Genomic DNA, 8364 nt, shown 5'->3' with positions numbered 1-8364 from the left:
CCTGGTGGTGGTTGCCATGGAAACTGACCACAGCAACAGGGTCCTGGTGATGGTTGCCTGCAAAGGATCAGATTTATAACAGGCCCTCAGAGGGGTTCCATGGGATCTTTTCAAGAGTCTCCAGGCTGTTCCTGAGCTGGGATGTCACAGGAAGAGACAGGGGCTCCATGGAGACCTCCCAGGGCTTTCTGGGGATGGTAAAGAGCCCTGTGGTCAGAGGCAGTCACAGCCATTGCATGGTGACATCCCAGGGCACCTTGGGCTGCAAAGGCACCCATCTGTCACAGGCACTCACGGGGGCTCCACGGTGACATCCCAGGAGTCCCCAGGCTGCCAAAGAGCCAGGATGGCCCAGACACTCACAGGGGTTCCTCTCATGGGCACAGTGGGAGCTTCAGGCAAAAGCTTTTTTTCTTTATTGGAGAAACTCCTTCTGAGTCATGAGATGGAGAAATGACACTCAACAGCCACCATGGATCCTCAAACTCCTGCAGGGCCCCTAGACTCTTAAAATTCCTTCTAGGAGAGGACACTGGGAGAGGCTGGATCCAATCCCAGACCTAGAATTTTGCAAAGGTGTAAAAGATTGAACAGGTGGAATTCAAATTTAGCACAATTTGTCTCACAAGATTAACGATGGAATACCAGATAAATTAGTATAAATACAGCTCTGATTGCGTCTGATCATGATCGGACAGAAAGATCTTAACCAGAGTTCTTTACTCCACAGTTCAGGAGCTATAACAATTATTAGAATATCGTGCTCTAGGAAGCAATTTTGAAGTCAACAGGGCCTTGGTGTAGTGGTTTGAGCCCATTGCAGGCAGAGCCTCCTGCTCCAGCAGGAACTGCCTTTCCTGTGCCATCAGCGGGGCAGGTCCCGCTGCAGGAAAAGCCCCAGGCCAGCCCCAGCACAGGGAAGGCCTCGGGCACAAGGGCAGAGTGCCGTGCTGGGAGCTGTGCCAGGGAGAGCCTGAGGCACCAAAGGCACCTTGGCAGCAGCAGCTGCTTGCAGGCCATGGCCAGAAGCCTCCCTTGGCAGCCCGGCCTGGTGGCCACCACTGCAGAGCTGCTGCCTCAGGGCTCATTCCTGGCTGGCCTCTGAAAAGCCACTTCTGCCCCAGGAGCCTGACTGGGAAGCCATTGGCCCCAGCACCTTGGGGACAAGATATCAATGACAAAACTCTTCATGCCAGCAGAGCCAAGGCAGGGGCAGAGCAAAGGGCACAGCCAGGCCCAGGGGACAGGGCTGCCATGGTGATGGCTGTGAGGTCACTGCCCCTGCAGCAGCCTGGCTGCCCTCAGCAGACATTCTGGCCAGAAGCGTTGTGAGGGCACGCAGCACATCAGAGAACCCACACTACAGGAATTCTGTCTCTGGGGATGAGAGGGTTTCACTGGGTCCGGTTGCACAAAGCTCCTGATCTTGGACAATTCCTGGGATGGGGCATCCAATTCTCTGGAAAAACAGTTGCATGTCACTTTCATAATTGCAAAATATTTCCTCTTCTAACACATGTAAATCTTCCCTCATTTAGCTTAGAGATATTGACCCTTGTTTTGTCACTGCAAGATTTGGGAGAAAATAACTTTGATCTCTATTTTTCCATTTTCACAGACCTTGGAGAGGAGTAAAAAATCTCCCAAGATGGGGTTTGGAGGCCTCATCACAAAACCGGCAGGGAGAGTCTGCAGGCTCTGGGGGCTAAGAGGTGTGGAGACTGAGGACAGAACAGGAATAGCCTGGGAGGGATGGAAGGGTGGTTTGAGAGAAGCTGGAGCTTTTCTTCCTAGTGGGAATGAGCCTGAAGAAGACATAATAGCACCAAGGGCAGCTGGGGAGGCCCAGAGTGGACACCAGGAGAAAGGAATTTCCCTGCCAGGGCAGGGCTGTGGTGCAGCACGTCCCCCAGCAGGAGGCAGGAGCAGCCCAAGGCTTTGTGTGGGCAGGCAGAGGCGGGCAGGAGGCAGAGCTGTCAGCAAAGGAAGGGGCCAGCCAGGTGGGGCAGCCGGGGGATGCCCACAGCCTGCAGGGACAGAGGCGCAGGTTTGCTCAGCACCAGAGACACCTTTGCCTTGCTTGTCTCCACCTGTCATCACTGCCACCAGTGTTCTGATCTACCTGGAACCTGGGGACGCTTTCTCAGTCCTGTCCCTCAGAAGGATCAATTTTATGCACGAAAAACCTCACTTTGAGTTCTTGAGAAGTTCTTTGAGCATGCTGTAAGGGACTGTGTCTGATGCAAAGAGCACCAAAGCCCCAGAGGGTCATTACAGTCCTTGTGCTGTGTCTGTGCTGCTGAGCTGGGCCGGGCTCCTGGCCCAGAGGCAGCTCCTGGCAAGGGCAGCAGAGCTGCAGACAGACAGCTCTGGCCAGGAGCAGCTCCTGTGCACAGCCCAGCAGGGCTGGGGCACTGCCAGGGCCCCTCAGGGACACCAGCAGGGCACAGACAGAGCTCCCAGGGGCTCAGCACTGGCAGGGGCTGTGGCATGTCCCAGAGGGGGCTGTGTCACAGCAGCTCCTGTGTGGCTGTGTCATGGAGGCACAGAGCAGCTGTGATGTCAGCAAGGGGCTGTGTGACAGCACAGAGTGGGCTGTGTGAGGTCACAGATTGGGCTATGACATCACAGAGTTTGTTGTGTGAGGTCACTGAGCAGCTACAGCATCATAGAGGGAACTGTGTGACATCACAGAGCTGGCTGTGACATCATGGCATGGCTGTATGACATCATAGAGCAGGCTGTGAGGTCAAAGTGTATGCTTTGACATTAATGAGTGTCATTATGACATCACAGAGAGGGTTTTGTGACATCACTGAGGGGGTTGTGACATCACACAGGTGTCTATGGCATCGTAGTGTGAGGCCATAGAGCAGATCTTACTATCATAGATGGTGGCTCTGTGACATGTGGGAGTGGGTTGTTGCATAACCAGGTGGCTGTGTAATATCATAGAGCAGCCTGTGACACCACAGAATAAACTGTGACATCGCAGTGTGACTCTGACATCAGAGTCTTCTGTGACATCACAGAGCAGCTCTGTAACATCACAGGGCAGCTGTGTGACATCACAGGGAAGCTGTGTGACATCACAGGTTGCTGTGTGACATCACAGGGGCTGTGTGAGGTCCCTGGGGAGGTCACTCTGCCCCGGCCCCCTCACAGTTCCCCCCAGAGCAGTCCAACCCTGCTCGTGCACAGCGGGGTCCCCTGTCCCCCCAGGTCCCCCCACCCCCGGCGCCGCAGCCTCCCCGAGAGGATGTTCCACGAGATCGACCCCAGAGCCTGACACGGGGACGGGGGGCCAGGGCCCTGGGGGTGGCACAGGGGGACAGGGACCCCCCGGCAGCGTCCCCGTATCCCCCAGGACCAGAGCCTGGGCCAGGGCTCCTTCACCCTGGTACCAACGAGGCCTTGAGAGCGCTGAAAAAATCCCCAGCAAGGGAGCAGCAAAAACCAGATTGAATATTAAGGGACAGCAGCACAAAGTTCCTTGGCAAGAGTAATTTTGCTCCTGACTGGACAGTTCCGAGACACCAAGGAAACAAAGCAACAACAAAACCAAACCAAATCCAGGCAATCAAACCAGAAATGAACCATGAACTGTCCCTGTGTGTGTGTATGAGACACAAGGGCAGTGAGGGCAAAATAAACATGGCCCAAAAGCTTAACAGAGCTCAAACTTTATAGGACTTAACGTAACCTTAACTGATATCTTCAACTTCATAATTTAGCAGGAGAACAGCACTTAACAGTAATTAACCTAACTTTTGACCTATGACTTTGCAATTTAACACTTAACAGTATTTAACTCTGCTTATAACTTATATTAAACAACTTAGCAAAAGAACAACTCTTAACAGCATTTAACTTAGCTTAGAGCTCATGACTTAACCTCACTTACAGGCCTGAATGAATCAGCTATGCAAGGCACTCAAGCCCCTCAGAGAGCAGCATTTCTGCCACATTTCCCCAGCACAGGCACTCCTGTGTGCACACAGACACAAAGAGTCGGTGCAAGGCACCTGGGAGAAATTCCCCTGAGGGCAGGAAATGCTCCCTGAGGATCCTTTGGCATCTCCCCAGTGGGTGAAGGGTTGAGCCTGGAGGAGTGGGGGGATCGGCCCAGGCTCCGTCGTTGTTGGGGATCCCCGAGTGCAGCAAACGGGAGAGTTCCCGGCTGGGAGAGGCCCCACTCAGAGGGAGTCGCCGGCCCAGGAGAGCTCCAAGGGCTCCTTTTGGAGCGCTGTTTGTAGGGCCCCAAGAGAGGGGCTTCAGTCCCAGCAATGGTTCATCCTGGCCACACTTGGCACCAACAGCTTTCTTTGGCAGGGTGAGAACAGGGATGTTGTGCCACTGAGGGAACAAAACCAGTTCCCAGGGCTGCTCCTCCAGAAAGCAGGAGCTGGTTGGGCAGCAGCAGTGCCTGGAGCAGACAGTGTTTGTGATGAGCTGCAGAGGAGCTGAGCCCAGGGGCTGTTGGCCAAGGCTGAGGCCAAGGAGCATTTCTCAGCTGGCAAGGCGGCCTGAGAAGGGGAGGGGGGAATGCAGCAGCACAGGGCCCATGGAACCAAGGGAGCATTGTGACACTGTGGGGCCCTGTGAGACCAAGGGACCATTGTGACACTGTGGGGCCTCATGGAATCATGAAGAGCACTGTGACATTGCTGGGCCTCATGGAACCAAGGGGACAGTACTGACCCTGTGTGGCTCCATGGAGTGTAGGGATCACTGTGACACCGAGGAGCCCGATCAAACCAAGGATCCATTGTGACACCACGGGGCCTCATTGAACTGTGGAGACCATTGAGACACTTTGGGGTGTCATGGAACAAACGGGTCATTGTGACACTGCGAGACTCCATGGAGCCAAAGGTTCATTGTGACATTGCAAGGCCTCATGGAACAATGGAGACACCGTTAAGACACTTGACAGCCTGATGGAATCAATGAGCCATTGTGACACTGAGGGGACTCATGGGATCATGGAGACCATTGTGACAGTATGAGGCCCCTGGAATAAGCAAAGCATTGTGACACTGTCAGGCATCATGGAACCAGTGAGACCATTGTGACCCTGGGGGTCCCCACAGAACCAAGAGGACCATTGTGATACTGTGAGGCCTGGGGAAACCAAGAGGCCTTGGTGACACTGCAGGGCTGCATGGAACCAAAGCTCCAGGGTGACATTGCAGGGCCTGATGTCATCAGAGGTCCATTGTGACCTTGTGGAGCCAAAGGAGACCATTGTGACACCGCAGGGCTTCATGGAACCAAGGGGCCATGGTGACATTGTGGAACCCCATTGAACCAAGGGTTCATTGTGACACTGCAGGGCTGCATGGAACCAAAGGGTGACACAGAGGGGCCTCCACTCACCAATGGTCCATTGTGACACTGTGGAGCCAAAGGAGACCATTGGGACACTGCAAACCCCCAGGGTCCAAAGGTCCATTGTGACATTGCAGGGCTCATGGAACAGAGGAGTCCCGTGACATTGTGGGGGCTGGGGAACCACAGAGACCCTTGTGATACTTTGTGGCCTTCTGGAACCTAAGAGCCATTGTGACACTCTGGGACCCCATTGAACCAAGGGGACCATGGTGATAATGCAGGGCATCATAAAACCAAGGGAACATGGAACAGGTCTGGCTTGTTTGGCCTCCCATGGACTGCTTGACTGGTCCAACTGACCTTGGCATGTTGGGGGTCTCTTCTTATCAGCTGCTGAAACACTGGGGCTCTGTGCTTTCATTCCCAATGGAAAAAACCTGTTCTTCTCCTCCAGGAACCCATGGCCAGAATTGCGATTTCGCCTCCAAATTTCCTTATATCCAGGGATTGTTCCCATAGGAATATTGCCAGAACAAGTCTGGCTATTAATGGTTTCACAAGGGTCACTTCACATAAGTCCCCAAAACACTGGGGAAGGCTCCGTATATTCCTTCCTATAGAAAAGAACTGTCCTGCTTCTCCAGGTTCCCATGGCCGAGATTGGGTTTCCACCTCCAAATTCGCTATATCCAAAGATAGCTCCCAGACAAAATCTGCCATTCCTGACAAGTCTGCCTGGCCTTGGCTTTGTGAGGCTCTCACCTGCCTTCCAAACACTGGAGCTCTGTGCTTTCCTTCCTATGGAAAAGAACTTTCCTTCTCATCCAAGAGTCCATGGCCAGGAATGGCATTCCACATCCAGCATTCCCTCTTGTGACAGCCTAGAGGAGATTGTTGGCTGGAAATATTTTGTGTGTGGGGGAGAAGTGGGGGCAGGTCCAGCCCAGCAGTGGCTGCCAGTCCCTGGCACAGCACAGGCAATGCTCCACAGCCACCTCTGCAGCCCCCAGCCCAGCTCCTGAGGGACCAAATGAGCCCAAGCCCCACCTGGGGGAAGGGCCCAGGGAGACCAAGGGGTATTGAAGGCTGACCACAAGGCAAGCACACATCTTGACCCTGGATCCTCTTGGAATTTCCATCTGAACAGTGCTGGAATCCAGGAATTGGTACTTGTGTGTGTGCTTCTCTGTACCTTTTCTGTCTTTAGCTCTCTCTGTGTCTTCTTCTGTTTCTGTCCTTGTGCAAAGTTTGAGTAACTTAAAATTAATGGGCTTTGAGTTTATGTAGTTGAATGGGCCAAGGTAATGCTTTGAGAAGTGTTTTCTGTTGATTGAATGTGACATTAAACCATTTGCCAAAGTTTCTCTAATTTTCTAAAGTTTCCAGTAAAGGCTGTTTGGTTGTTTTCAACTCCTGAGAATCTCTTGTTGGTATTTCTCCAGTGCGTGCAACTCAGGGTATAGAAACAATTGTAATTCCTTTTAAATGTCTCCTTGAGAGAGATGTTTGGGGGATGGGAGTCAGGGCTTGTGTGTCCTGCTTGGCCCAGCCCAGGCAGGGCTTTCCCAGCCACATTCCACACTCCATTGCCCAGCTGGAGCCGCTGGTGCCTCTGAGTTGTGCTGCCCCAGCCCCAGGGACGCTCTCCTTGTCTGCCCATTCCCCCACGGTCTCTGGGCAGGGATGGCCTCACTGGGGGCTGCTGACATCCTCAGCAACTTGGAGGCTGCTGCTGAATTTCCCTGCTCCAGAGGCTTGTTCAGCCTTCAGCTCTTCAGTGCAGGAATTCAGTGTCCCAGGGTTCATTAACATTCAGAACACCTGAACAAGCCAAGCCTCTGGGAACAATTTGATTTTAATTTTCAAATCTTTTCTGGTTAATTAGACAGATTTCAGTAGTGTATTCAAACTGAATGTGTTCTATTTAAAAAGACAGTGAGCAAAGATTTTTTAGGTCCTGTTAGGGTTTTTTTCCTGATCATAAATTGATATGTGTAGTCTCCAATTGACATTGAATCCAAGTACCTCCTCATGCAGTTGGAATGGATATGAAAATCAAGACCCTTCATGGCTGACAATCAATCAGACTCTGTCCCTACCCCCAGCCCACCATTTCCCCCATCCAAGCCCTGGCACTCAGAGCAGCCTTGTGCAAATCTGAGCTCCCTCCAGCCCAGGCTGCACCTGCAGCTTTCAGCTCCTTGGCTCCAACTCCCACCTGCTTTCCTTGCAGAAGGAGCTGCCTGAGACACAGAGGGATGTTCATTTCTTGTCATCCAGCAAAGCCAAGGGAAGGCACAGCTCCATCAAATGCAAAAGTCTTTTTTCTCCCTGGGCCTGCCCCTGATCCGCACAGCCTGTCCTGTTTCCTTCATCCCTGCATTGCCAGGGACTTTCTGGGACAAGGGAGCTCTGCTCTGGCTATGGAGGGAGGTGCAGGTGCCACCACTGGGGTGGGAACCACAACTCATCAGGTTTGTGTCCTTTGGGGTTCAGGAACTGCTGAGACTCAGAGGCACAGAAAGTTTCTCTTCATGGCCAACAGACCACAGTTAAACAGAATGCTATTTTAAACCAATCACACACTTCCCTGAGCTATGTGCAATGTCCCAGCAGGGTCTGATGAGTCCACCACCCACAAGTGATTTTCATACTAAAAATAATTTTTGACAAGCATGGTTCTGTGATAGATATAAACACAATCAAGTTCTTGTATCAGGATGATCGTCTTGGAGTGGGGGCGAAACAGCTCCAACAATTCCTGATTTGCAAAGCTGTCAATGGTGGATGGAGAAGGGAGGTCAGGCTGCTCTTGGTGCTGAGGAAATGCTGAAACCAGCCTGACTCATTTCATCTCCTCCTGTCCTGGCCTATCTCCCCTCTTTCCCCTTCCACCCATTGGCTTTTGTCTCCCACCAGGCCCCCGGTGAAGAGCCTGGCTCTGTGTTCTCCATCCCCTCCTTGCTGGCACTGCCAGGCTGGGATGAGGAGCCCCTCAGCCTTCCCTGCTCTGGGCTGGACAAGCCCAGC

The sequence above is a fragment of the Agelaius phoeniceus genome, unplaced genomic scaffold (genome assembly GCF_051311805.1).
Source record: "Agelaius phoeniceus isolate bAgePho1 unplaced genomic scaffold, bAgePho1.hap1 Scaffold_113, whole genome shotgun sequence".
Classification (NCBI taxonomy): domain Eukaryota; kingdom Metazoa; phylum Chordata; class Aves; order Passeriformes; family Icteridae; genus Agelaius; species Agelaius phoeniceus.
This window is presented reverse-complemented; position numbering follows the sequence as displayed.